The following is a 13,594-nucleotide window of genomic DNA, read 5'->3' on the forward strand; positions in this document are numbered from 1 at the left end:
TAATTAAATAAATTTTTTGCCAATGTGTCCCTTTTAAGAAATGCCATTTTTGACTTTTGAACTTTCGAATTCTAATTCCACACCCCATTCATAAAAAAATAATAGGCATAAGTACTTCAGTGGTATCTTTGTTTTTTTACCCTTGTAGTAATCATTAAAGCTGCTATGGAAGACCTCATTCCAGATTCAATAGAAACAAGAAAACCTCGATTGGATCGCTCAATTTGTATGACAGCTACATGCTATAGTTGTCCGATATCAGCGGCTCGAAAATAAGATATTCTGGGTGAGAAAAGACGTCTACAAAACTCCAAATCGATATATTATAAACTGTAAGACTAGTTAGTATGACGGGCATGGCCAAAACAACATAGGACATCCACTGATATCCCTAAATATATGCTTTATAGAGACTCCGCTGTTTCTTACTGGATGTTATAGGTTTCGTACCGATTTTAATAGTATCAATAGTTCAGTGATAACTACGTATTTTGGAGGCTTGAAAAACTCTTAAATTTATTATGTATAATTTCTCTCAAGATTCAATACAAACAATGATCCCTAAAAGCATAAAAATTTTACCTTTAGAAGAACAAGTTTCGAACTCTATAGTTGACAATTCTTTGGAATCATTTAAGAAAGACAAGATCTACAAAGACACAATTAAGCTCCCTTAAGCTGAAAATTTTCAAGGGAGATTAAAAACCAATAGTTTTGGGTTCGTAACATACAATTAATCGCTTGTCAGCTGAAACATTATGACATGTGTCATTCATAGAATGTTCATTCTAGTGAAAGGGAGATGTATCGTTGCCCGAATATAAGAGGGATTAATGAATTGACTATAAGGTCAACTGGTATCATAGAAAAGAAAATTCTGTAGGAAACAAAGTCTCAAATCGGTCTTGAAGATATCTGTTTTTGAGGCCAACTTGTTATTTTTGGGGCACAGTTACGAATTATCAAAAACTTCACACGATCGGTTGTTAGATAGGGAAGACACTCATGTAACGATCGTTGGTTAAAAACCGATTAGATAGGGTCATGTAAGGAAAAAGGGAGTTTTTAATCAAATTCTGTAAGGAGGGTGGCTTTTGAAAGACAAATTTTTTGATATGTCGATGAAGTTGTGGATCTTTTGAAGTACTATGGATCTACTGAAGTACTGTGGATCTCTGTGTATAATTTCTGAGGATCAAACCGAAGGCGCTTCTTACTGTCGCACTTTTCGAGATTATCTTCTCGAGACTTAAAAAAAAACACAATCCAAAAATGTGCATATAACTTTGGTTATTAGAAATGTAAGACCACAAAAGCGCCCAATTGTTAGGAGCATGGCAGGTATTTTGGAGAATTTCTGCAGGGAACATGGCTTTTGAAAAACAAATCTTTCATATGTGGATGTGGTAAACGATCTTCTGAAGTTCTATTAATTTCAGCACTGCAATGTATACAGTTACTGAGAACCGAACCAAAGGGGCTTTTCAGTTGGGTTATTGACATTTTAGTCATGTGGCTTTTAAGAGAAAGATTTATCAATAGCTACAATTATGGGTGTAATGAAGTTAGGTGGATCACTCTAGCTCAGTGTCTAAGTTCTACACATGTGTATGTATGTTGAGAACCGAACTGAGGCAGTTTTCTATTGGGTTAAACTTATTATAAATCTATGAAAAAAGCAAAAATATACTGCAGTTTTATTTGATTAATAAAATATTGAAAAAAATCCCAAATATTTTAGAAGACTGCTGGTTATACTACTTTGGTCTTCGTTGGTGTATTTTCCAGCCGAACCAAAGGATCTTATGTCTTAAGCTTACGAGATTTCCAACTCGTGGATTTTGGAGTAGAGTTCTATTGTATGTGGATAGAATTTTAGGACTGCAGAAGTAATTGAGAACCGAACTTGAAACATTATTTGCGTTTATCGAACTTAAATACCATATATGGGAAAAAGGGAAACAAGTTTTCAGATTTTTATGTGTACGAAAATATTCACAAATAGTCTAAAAGATGGATAGGTCTTCGTTGGGTACATGAAAAGAGTCTTACCTCTTGGGCTTACGAAATTCTCACTCCATGAATTTTATAGGAAAGTTATATGGATTTCTAAAGTTTTTTCCTTTGAATTTGATGAGCTTCCCACATCTGAGGAAAGGAAAAAGTTTTCTACGGTTTTTGATCAGTTTGGAAAACTTCCAAAGAATCTATAAGACTGTTCGTAAATGGTCTGCGTTGCATATGTTTTCGTATATACTCCGATTGGACGACGGTTCTGATACTTGGGCTTGGGTGCTTATCCCGACTTCTGCTCTTTTTTATTTTTTAGGTGATTCCACAATGTATCTTCAAAAACGGTTGTAGAGACTGGTTTTTACATAATCTGCAGACAATTGTAGCCCGTTGTACTGAACTTCTTTCTACCGGTGAATTAGAAAAATGTTTGAAAACAAATTTTGAGCTCAAAAACTAAATATCAATATTTGAAAAAAGTTTTATTGGAGCCTCGTTCCTATTTTTAATAGTGTCTTCCAGTTTTATAACAAAATCTTCGATTTCCAATTTCCGCTTGGCTTAATTATTTTTTATTGTTTTTTAATTAAGACAACTACAAAGCCATAAAAAAAAATAAAAACAAAATAGTTATCGCCGAAAGCCATTAAATTTGATACTGGCTGCTATAAGGATTTCAAGACGACAATGTGTTGCGCAGGCGGGCGCGGGGGGCGAAATCGGATGGCAATAAAAGAAAACTGTGAATCATTGTTGTTTGCTGCGACTACAAAATTTAATTGTTTAATTTTTTTCATTTGCACTTGTTGTTGTTATTTATGTCATTGCATTGCGTTTGCTGTTGTTTTTGCTTTGCGCGTCGATCTTGCTATCCTGCCACAGCAGTGGTAATTACAAAAGACCACGGCGCAGCTAACGTCTTTCACATTGTTGTTGTTTGCGGCAGCTGTTGTTTTTCTTATTTTTGGTTTTGCTAAGCTGCAAGAATTTTCGAAGAAACCGAAAATCCGAAAACCAAGCACAAATGACGAACACATTGTCGTTAAAGTGCAGATGAAGTGCAGATGAAAAGACAATGGCAGGATTGCCAAGCCATAAAAGAGAGGCCAGAAGACACACTTAAAATTGTGCATATGTATGTATACTTGTGTGTTTGTTGTTGAAGCAACAACAGCGCACAAACCAACTGCGAAGCTGCAGAACGCCAAAAATTCAATAAAGATTTTTACCTGAGTCACCGAAGGTGAGAAACTCGACGAAGAGATGGGCAAAGAAAGACAGCAGCAGCTAGAGTAGATACTCAAATGTGGTTAAAAGACGTGAGAATGTATGCGTGTGAGTGACGAAACAACTGCGGCATAACAGTTGAAGCTGCCACACTCGAACGCAACGCTGTGCCTTAACAGCTGAGTGAAGAACGCTCAAAATTCGGAAAAGGAAACAAACGTAGTATATATGTACGGCAGAAGAACATATAAGTAGTTAGCTACAAAAGAACATAGATAGCAACTGAGTAACTTGGAATTGAGCAAGCCAAATGTAAAAAGAATATACGATCGAGAAGATCATTACGATTGAAAAAACTATCGCTGTTTTACGATCCACCCCAAGAGTAATGCGCAAGAGCGGGTGGTGCTAAAGAACAAGCAGCGATAGTTACAAAAATGTGGCTTAAAGCAAGGCTACGGAAAGTAGGAAGCAAGGAAGCATGAAGCAGACGCTTGTTCTACTAGCAAGAATGTGTGTGGAAAGGAAGATGAGAGAAGCTATGACACAATTCGTATGTAGATACTTAGGAATTTTGGCAAGAAGGCTAAGAAGTAGAATAAAATTGAATTCAATTAGACTGAAAATTTTAATTTTGGCACTAGACTTTTGTCGATAGCTTAGAAGATGGTTGCATTCAACTAGATTACTAGTTTCTATAGTGAACTTGAACCTGTAAAGAGTTCCCAATGATCTCTCAGTAGGTCTTGTATATGTCACTACGGTTTCTGTTAGCAAGAATTTTACTGATCGCTTAGAACATCGTTGAAATGTTTTCCAGGATCTCTAAAGCGTTCTAGCATATGCCAATAACAGTCTGTTAACTAGAGACAATCCATCCTCCAGCATCTCTAGCGCGAACTTTAACCTATATGGTGTTCCTCACAATATCCAAGGCGATCTTGCAACAGTTCTGTTAACTAATTTTGCTTGTTATAGAGATCACTTAGACGATCTTTGGAATCAATTAGATCTAGTTATATGAACTTGAGCTCTTATGAAATTCTACAAAAACTCTAGAGCAGCTTGGAATCTGTATACGTTTCTATATGTACTCTAAAATGATCTTCGATATGTCATTAACAGTTCTGTTAACTAAGCATGTTAATTAAATGATCTTCAAACAGACAGACATATTAATTTAATGCTTTGGAAGTTTGTTGGTCGTTGAGAAGATCGTTAGAATTAGCTGGATCACTATCAATTTAGACAAATACGGTGGAGTTCTAGATTTCATGAGCGAATTGTAACCTATATAGTGTTCCACATGATCTCTAAAGCATTCTAGCATCTGTTAGTAACAGTCTATTAACTATAACTTTTTTTGATCGCACTGTAATCGGCATATGGATATCACTTTTAACACATGTAATGACACCAAGAATCTCTAGAGCAAATTTGAACCCCTAAGTAGTAATGGAGATCTCTAAGGTAATCTTGCAACAGTTCTGTTAACTGTTGGAATCAGTTAGGTCTATATGAACTTGAGCTCTTATGATGCTCTCCAGAAACTCTAAAGCGGAAAGGTATCTACGTGTTATAAATTGAACCCACATAGGATTTCTAAGGAACTCTAAAGTTACAGTAGAAAGCTGAATACGCTTCTAACTTTTCTGATAACTAAGAATGCTTCAAAAGTTTCAATTATTTTGGTACAACTAAGCATGTCACAAAAGGTCAACCTTATTGATCATTAGATCTTGATATTTCTTTAACAATTTGTAAGCTGCCTTAGTTTTTGATATGAAAGGACCTACAAAATGGGCAATGTTGCATCTGATAAGTTTTCTTAATGATTTAATGATTTTGAATATCCCTTCTGATTTCAATTAACTCTGTAACAGATTTAGATAGAAGGCCTCAGCTTTTGGATTCTTATCAGGCATACTGTATAACCCTTGAAACTCTCAAGAATTCTAAGTCTTAAGTGTCTACAAAGTATAAAACTTTTGGTGGATTTCAGACCTTTGAATCCAGCCGCTTTTTAACATTATATTTTTAAGAACCGAAGGTTTTTGGGATCAGTTTTTCATTTAAGGTACTCGGTCTTAATTAAAAACTATATGTCATTTAGTAAAGGACTTCCAAGCAATGTTTAGATTTGTCTTTTGTTTCTGTTCTTCCTTTTTGATACTCAGTTCTTCTTAAAAAGATATACATATATCCTTCTGAATACATCGAAGTAAGTTTTAGACTTTCCAGTAAGCCCAAATAGTTCAAAACATATGAAAAATATTCGTTTCAAGTGGTCGATCAAGATCAACTCCTTTTGCGCTATCAAATCTGGAAGGTGTTTTGCTTAGCGAGAGTAAAACCAAAAATATTTGGACTAACTGACCTTAAACCTCCCTGAAATGATCATATATACATTGCTGTTACTGATCTTAGACTTATCCCAAAGTGATGTATACATTGCAAACGATCTTACACCTCTATAGTAATGATCCATACATTATTATAACTGAACTAAGGCTGCTCTTGAAATGATCTATACATTTCAGAGCTTCTCGTCACGCATAGAGCTTTAATGTAACTGATCTTCAGTGAAGAATCTACTTATGGTAGATCACTGCAATTGTCTGGTAAATGATCTTGTTTTAGCACGATCATATACGATTTTTACTGCTTTCTTATTAGATACTATACCATATACTTTGTGAATTCTTTCATAAATGAAATTTTCGCCACTTTAAATTCGTGCTGTCTTCCATCCTACTTGCTATGCTAAATGTTGGAATTTCGCCAAGTGGCTCGTAGAAACAAACATCATACAGCAAGATCATACTGAGATCACAACAACCAAAACGAAAAATAAACCAACAACAGTCTGTGCCCAAAAGAACACATGTCGCCGCTGCTGAAAACTCCCAAAAATCAAACCGGTTTTCATTGTAGCCAAAAGGAAACAACAACTTCACGCGACACAAAAACCGAAACGAAGTTGAAATGAAGTAAAAACGTAAAGAAACGCCAACACAGAAGTTAAAAGCGGAGAAACAGGAGAATAAGTAGAAGGAATCAGAAATGTCGGGAAGCGAAGTAACAGTCGTGCATAGTTAACGATGAACATATATAAGTGCATGTATATGTATGTGTTTATGAATGTCTGTATGTGTGTATTTCTGTAGAATAAGCAAAGAAGACAGTTGTTTCAAATAATGCGCAAGCGCAACTGTCTTCAGGCGCAACAGCGCTGTCTGCGCAAGAAAGCAAGCAACAATAAGCATAAGCAAAGTACAAAAATTCAATAAAAATAATAAAAATCAAAGTTATTTAGCGATGAATGTGTGTTTGAAGACACTTGGATACACATACATATGTTTGTCTCTTTGTTTGTATGTATGTGTGTGTATATGCTTCTGGAGGGTGGTTTCTGCTGTCGTTATATTTTGCCGGTTTAATTGCCTACTGCTTGCTGCTTATGTGTCGTAGCTGCTGGAGGTTGGAAGAGGCATAACATAGTAAACGTTAAGACTGGTTTGTTTACGTGTTGTTGTTGTGATTTTTTTTTCCAAATTTGATTCTTGTTTTTGTCATTTATTGTTCCTTTTTAGTTGTCAACGAGCTGTTAGATAGCTGGCTTATAAAATAAAAAGGAAATGTTGTTGTTGTTGAGGCCCTTTTTGTTGTCACCGATCTCTTAGATAGCTGGCTTGTAAAAATAAAATTTTTGTTATTGTTGTTGGTGTATTATTTCTTTGTTTTTGTCATTTGTTGTTCCCTTTTTGTTGTCAACAAACTGTTGGATAGCTGACTTATACAATTTTTTGGTGTTTGTTTTTGATTTTTTGATTTTTTAATTTTCGTGTTTTTATATTTGCTGTTTTATTGTTGTTGTTGTTGTAGTTGTTGTACATTTTTGGTGGTTGTTGGTATTCTTGTTTATTTTTTCTAATTTTTCGTATTTTTACTTTTGCTGTTGTTGTTGTTATTATACTTTTTTCTTGTTGTTGTTGTTATATTTTTTATGGTTGTTTTTTTGTTTTGGTGTAATTTTTATACGTTTTGTTATTTTTTACTGTTGCTCTTATTGTTGTTGTAATTTTTTAAAATTATTTTTGTTATTGCTTTTTTTCTAGTTGTTGTTTTTATTTTTTCTAGTTTTTTTATTTTTTCTAGTGTTTTTTTTTATTTTTTAAGTCTTATTTTTTGTTGTTTTTGTATTTTTGTCGTTGTGAATATTTTTTCTTTTCGTTGTGGTTCTTATTTTTGTTGTTGTTGTAGGTAACGTGCAGCTATGATTTTTCAGTTCGATTCTTGCTACAAAACATTTTCGCTTTCTGCTTCTAAGTACATACATACATACTGTACATAAGAAGTACGTAGAGAGACAACATCTACATACACATACATACATGTGTGTAGCTATATTGAAGCAAACCTTTCGCATACACACATATGTATCCACATACATATAGAAATATATATGAATGTGTGTGTACTCTCACCAATATCTTCTTGTCCCAAACCCCCGACAAAAAGTGAAACACTACCAATTCGGCCAATTCACTCGAATTCAAAAACTTGTTTTTCGTAATTACAATGAGACATTGTGTAGTCCGAAAGTAACAACAACTACGCAGAGCAGGGAAAAGTTCAAATTTTGACGGCGAAAAAAATGTAAACAAAAAATAAAAACAAAATTAAAACAAAAATTGTTGACCAAGGCCAGTTAAAGCTGTATTAGATACCACATATTTACACATACAGGCACATATATGTACATATGTATGGACGCGTGTACATAACCTTACAAATATAGCAAATATAGCTCCTGTATTATACATACTATGTTTATATAATAGATATGTACATACATATTATGCATATGTATATATAATATATTATTTTTTGGAAACCATTTTGCTAGAAATTTATATACATACATACATACATACTTTTCGAGTAGTTTTCTATCACAATTTAAAAAGTAAAATTTAGGACAAAATTTTTTCATCTTGCATACCACCTGATACCAGCTTCATATCTTACATAACTTCATAGCTTTATATTAAAAACTTGCTATTTGTGTTAATAAAATGAATACCCGGATATCTATCTAACCTCACAGAGGCTGTAGGTCCAATACGGAATTCTATCCAACCTCACAGAGGCCGTAGATCCAATCCGGTTATCTATCCAACCTCGCAGACAGTTTCTGTATAAGAGCAAATATACCATCTTGTGATGCTTCCGAACCCCAAAAAATGTCAAAATTATGAAAAATTATTTTCAGCAACATGTCCTTCCAGAACATTAGAGCGGGAGTCAAGTTTACTAAGTGTTTATATCTGGAAATTTTTAGGGCCTAAAAGCTATTAGATTACTTTGTAACTTGTCAAAAGCTCAAAGAACTTGACGACTTAGAAATTGCAAGTACAAAACTCTGATTGTGGAGACTTGGATGAACAAAATGTTCTCAATATAAGTATATAGGTTAGGTTAAGTGATGTTCCCAATATACATATTTAGGTAAGGTTAAGTTAGGTTACTCTGGTAGGTCAACGCCACGCCTAGATCAGTTTTAGTCCTTTGCGATACCAGATGGAGTTCAGTTACTAGTTCGATGAGAAGTAATCATCCTTTAGGATACCTGCGCTTGACGCGAATTTTAACAGACTCAGTGGCCTCACCATCGATACCTCCTCCAGTGTATTACACCCAGATGCTTAAAGCGTAGTCTTGCCAATGTGGAATAAGTGCACAAGAGATGCTCCATTGTTTCTTTGGTGCTTTGCTCTAGACATTTCCTGCAGTCTTCTCGATCTCAATAAAGTTGATATGCAAAGTAGACAATGTTAGTAAGAAAAGAAGAAGAGAGAGCAGGAGAAACAAAGATAGCGATGGGGAGTAATCTCCTTCTAGTTCTCAATATAATTGCTAAGCAAAGCAGACAATGTAAGTGGGAAGAGAAGAAGGCAGAGCAGGACAAACAAGGCGCGCGAAGAAGAGAAATATTTATCGGAGTTATTAAAAGCGTCCGACTTATTCTGGACTTTGATCTACTCAACCAACGAAAAGTTATTGCTTTGCTGAATCTAACTTAATACCCTATATTTTTATTTGCTTCTTGCTTCGAAAAGTTTTATTATAGGGTTGCCTATGGCTTTCAAGCTGGAAGTTCGATATCATTATCTTAAAAGCCCACAAGGATACTCAATCTTTCTATTTAGACATCGATCGAATTACTTTTCATTGAGCAAGATTGTGAAATATTCCTTAGACAAAGTTCTTGAAATAACGTGGAGACCAGAACTGTAATACTTTCTAAGAAAACTGTATAGAATTATCAGATCTTTTATTTACTTTACAGATTTTAGAACAAAGGCTATAGAAGAATAGTATCCTAAACTAGAGTCTGGGTTAAATTTTATTTATTTTAAAGATTTAAGAACAACTTCTACAGAAGCATAATATCCTAAAGTGGACTCTGAGTTATATATGTAGTTAAATATGTCTGTCAACTGCCAGAAAGGTCTTAGAATATCCAAAATACACCAGTAAAATATACTTTGTTCTTCATTATTGATTTGAAGGTCTTATAGCTTAAGATAGAGTAAGCTTTTAGAACATCTGTTTTACGAATCAATACTTTATATCTTAAGTTATTTACTACCGGGAGGATCAGTTTTTCTGTCAAGGTCTAAATTCCGAAAGTATTGTAATATCAATTCCACCGAAAATTTTTCATCCAAATCAGAGGTAGAATAACCAACTTACAACTGGTTTCGGTCTTCGGAAGAGATGTGCCAGTTGTCAAAAGATTTGACTTGCAGAGATGCATAAGTTTCCAAAAGTTTTGTCTTATATTACATCTACAGAAAGGATCAGTTTTTTCTGTCAAGGTCCTTATTCCAAAAGTGTTATTAATACCGGTTTCATCGAACATCTTTTATCCAAAGCAGAGGTACAATAACCAACTTACAACAGGTTTCGGTCTTGGGAAGGGAAGTGCCACTTTTCAAAAGACTTGTCGCGCCTTATGTCACATTTTATTTCTACTGACTGTTTGACTTAGGTGGACAGCATTTTGGTTTCAAAATTAAAGTTTTTTTTTTAAGAATTCTATACATTGCCAATCTGTTGGAAACCTGTTTGGCGAGGTTCTAAATAAATTTTCTTTGAAGAAAAAAGTCTAATCACTTCCAATGCACTGTGGATTTGTTGGACCAGATCCTAAACTAAATGTCGCGAAGTATAATATCTTATTGAAAAAGTTTCATGTGAGTACAGAACTCAATGGCTCAAAGCTTTAAGCTTATTTTAGAGCTATAAGTTCAAAAATTAGTCTAAATTGTGTTAATGGAATCTGAAGCAATAAAAAATATTGAAAACACTTTTTCTCGAATCTAAGTTACTAGAACTGAGGCCAAAGCTAATTGAATACCTTTTTTTACTCAATAAGGGTTGCCAGAAGCTTAAAATGGAATAAAAAATTAGAAATGAAGTTGCTCAAAAAATAAAAGAAAAATTGGGGAAATTATTTAGTTAAAAATTTAAAACGAGATGTACAAATTTTTAACTTCATAAAATAGAACATTAATAGAATATTTAAAAAAAACTAAAACAAGCACAAAAAAGTAACTGAATTTTTAACCAATTGCTACTCACATGAAGCCGGCAAACATGCAAAAACCCTAAAAAAAACTTCAAAATTTTACCAACCAAAAATAAATTAAAAGAAAACGCAAAAGATATATTTTTCAGTTGTAAATACAATTGCAATAATTTATTTTTCTGCTTTTCATGCATCCATAAAATATTTGATAATTTTTTTGTTTTGTTTTTTGGGCAATTTATGCCCACCAAAGCTATTAATAACTAAAATCTAAACAATACTAACATAAGTATATGCCACGCGCAGCGTACGAGTATCTTTAACATAATTTAAAAATGTTTTTTCTTTTGTTTTTGCATTTTTAAATTTCAATATTAATATATTTCAAAATATATATTTTCAAACAATGAATTTTTATTTATAAGTTTAGGTACAAAATCATGAAGCACTTTGCCATTTGCGGTTACTAAATCCATACTTTACAGCTAATGCGTTTTGGGGTGACCAGAAGTCATAAAAACTGAGCCGAGCAAAAATTAAAATGCATAAAGGTCACATAACGGTTAAGTACAGCTTAGATAACTGTTATGTAAGCTCTATATGAGCAGCTTTTATGGCTGTTGGTCCATTTGAGTATTTTTTGCAGTTTAGCGTGAATTATGAGTAATTTTTTTCAGAAATTTAATAAAGAAAATTTTTTTTTCAGAAGAAATTTTAAGTTCAAGAAAGTATTGGTTTTGCCAAAATAATGTAGCGCAAAAAAATATTGACAGCTTTTTACGTGTATTTTTTTGCTAATTTGAGAATTTTCGATAAAAGCTTTAATTGTATTAATTAAATTTTAGAAAATACTGTACAATTATAAAAAGTTAATTTCATAAAAAATTTATTATTAAATTATTTGAAAATGTTTTTAAAAAATAAAAAAAAAATTCTAATTTAATTTAATTATTTTTTAATTAAAAAAATATTTTTAATAGAACAAAAATTGAATACACATTTTTAATTTTGTGGTAATTTTTTAAGATACATTTTTTTAATTAAAAGTAATTAAAAAAATCTAAATTATCTTTTTAAGTGATCATTGTCAACGACAAAAAATTAAAAAACTAATTAATTTTTAATCGAAAATCCATTTTGAAATTGTTTTTAAACGCAAATAATTTTTTTACGTAATTTTGAGCTTTTCATAAATTAGTAGTTTAAAATAATTATTGTTATGTTTTTTATACTGTATGGCAAAAAATATATATTACAATTTATATATTAAAACTAAAATTAAATTAAAATTATAATTAATTAATAGATATGGCGTTAAGCTTTGAGTATATACATATATATTTATGTATATGTGAGTATTACAAAATTATATTTTTTTATTTATATATGTTTCATGTAATGTTTTTTGTAAGCCAAAGTCATGCGGTGCGATAATAAAATCTGGTCACCTTAATGTAGAGTGAGAATAAGTTTGCTTGCTTTTGTAACAGAGTGTGCGTTTTCTTTCATTTAGTGAAGAAACAAAATTAAATAAATTTTTGTTATTTATGAAATGAAATAATTTAAAAGTAAAAATAAAAAATTATTGAAAAACAATCTCAATAAAATGTTAAAACCTTTTTGAAAAAAAGTAGTTTTGTTTTAGTTTTTAGAAAACGAAACCTAAAAAAATTAGTTTAGTTTAAGTAGTTTTGAAAAACAGAGTTTAAATTTTTTTTGAAAAAAAAATTAAAGAAAATATTTAAAAAAAAAATTACCAAATATCTAGAAAAAAATTAAAAAACATTTTTCAGAAAAGCTTTAATTTTTGAAAAAAAAGTTTTGAAAATATTTTTTTTTAAGAAAATATTAAACAATATAAAAAATACACTTAAAAAAATTAAAACGAAAATTATAAAAATATTACAAAAAAAATTATTTAGTTTTTGAAAAAAAAATGCAAATGTTTGAATTTTAAATCTGTTAAAATATAAATTAAACAAAATGAGTTTAAGATACATTTTTATTTATCTGAGAAACTAAAAAAAAATTAAAAAAAAAAAATTAGAAAAAAATTATAATAAACTTAATATTCAAAAAAAAATAAAAATAAAAAAAGTTGATTTTGGTTTTATATTTTGAAAAATAAAATCAATTATTTTGAAAAAATTTAAATAATTTTGAAAATATTAGTTTTATTAATTTTACAAAAAAAAAAAAATTAAAAAAAACTAAGAAATATCTTTCAAAAAAATTTAGTTTCATTTTTTGAAAAAAAAAAATATTATTATAAAACATATACATTTTAGTAAAACAAAATTGGAACAAATTAATATTCTGAAAAAAATTAAAATAAATTTTAAAAAAAGTTTAGTTTCGATTTATGTTGTGAAAAATAAAACCAAATGCTTTGAAAAAAAGTAAATAATTTTGAAAAAACTAGTTTAATTAATTTTGAAAAAAAATGGACAAAAATTTATTTTCTGAAAAAAATTAAAATTAATTTTAAAAAAAGTTTAGATTCGATTTATGTTGTGAAAAATAAAACCATTTGCTTTGAAAAAAATTAAGTAATTTTGAAAACAAAATAGTTTAATTAATTTTGAAAAAAATGGACAAAAATTAATATTCTGAAAAAAATTAAAATAAATTTTAAAAAAAATTAAATAATTTTGAAAAAAAATAGTTTAATTAATTTTGAAAAAAAAAGATGAAAAAAATGTATTTTCTGAAAAAAATTAAAATAAATTTTAAAAAAAGTTTTGTTCCGATTTATGT

This window comes from Bactrocera tryoni, chromosome 4, assembly GCF_016617805.1.
Source record: "Bactrocera tryoni isolate S06 chromosome 4, CSIRO_BtryS06_freeze2, whole genome shotgun sequence".
NCBI classification, from domain to species: domain Eukaryota; kingdom Metazoa; phylum Arthropoda; class Insecta; order Diptera; family Tephritidae; genus Bactrocera; species Bactrocera tryoni.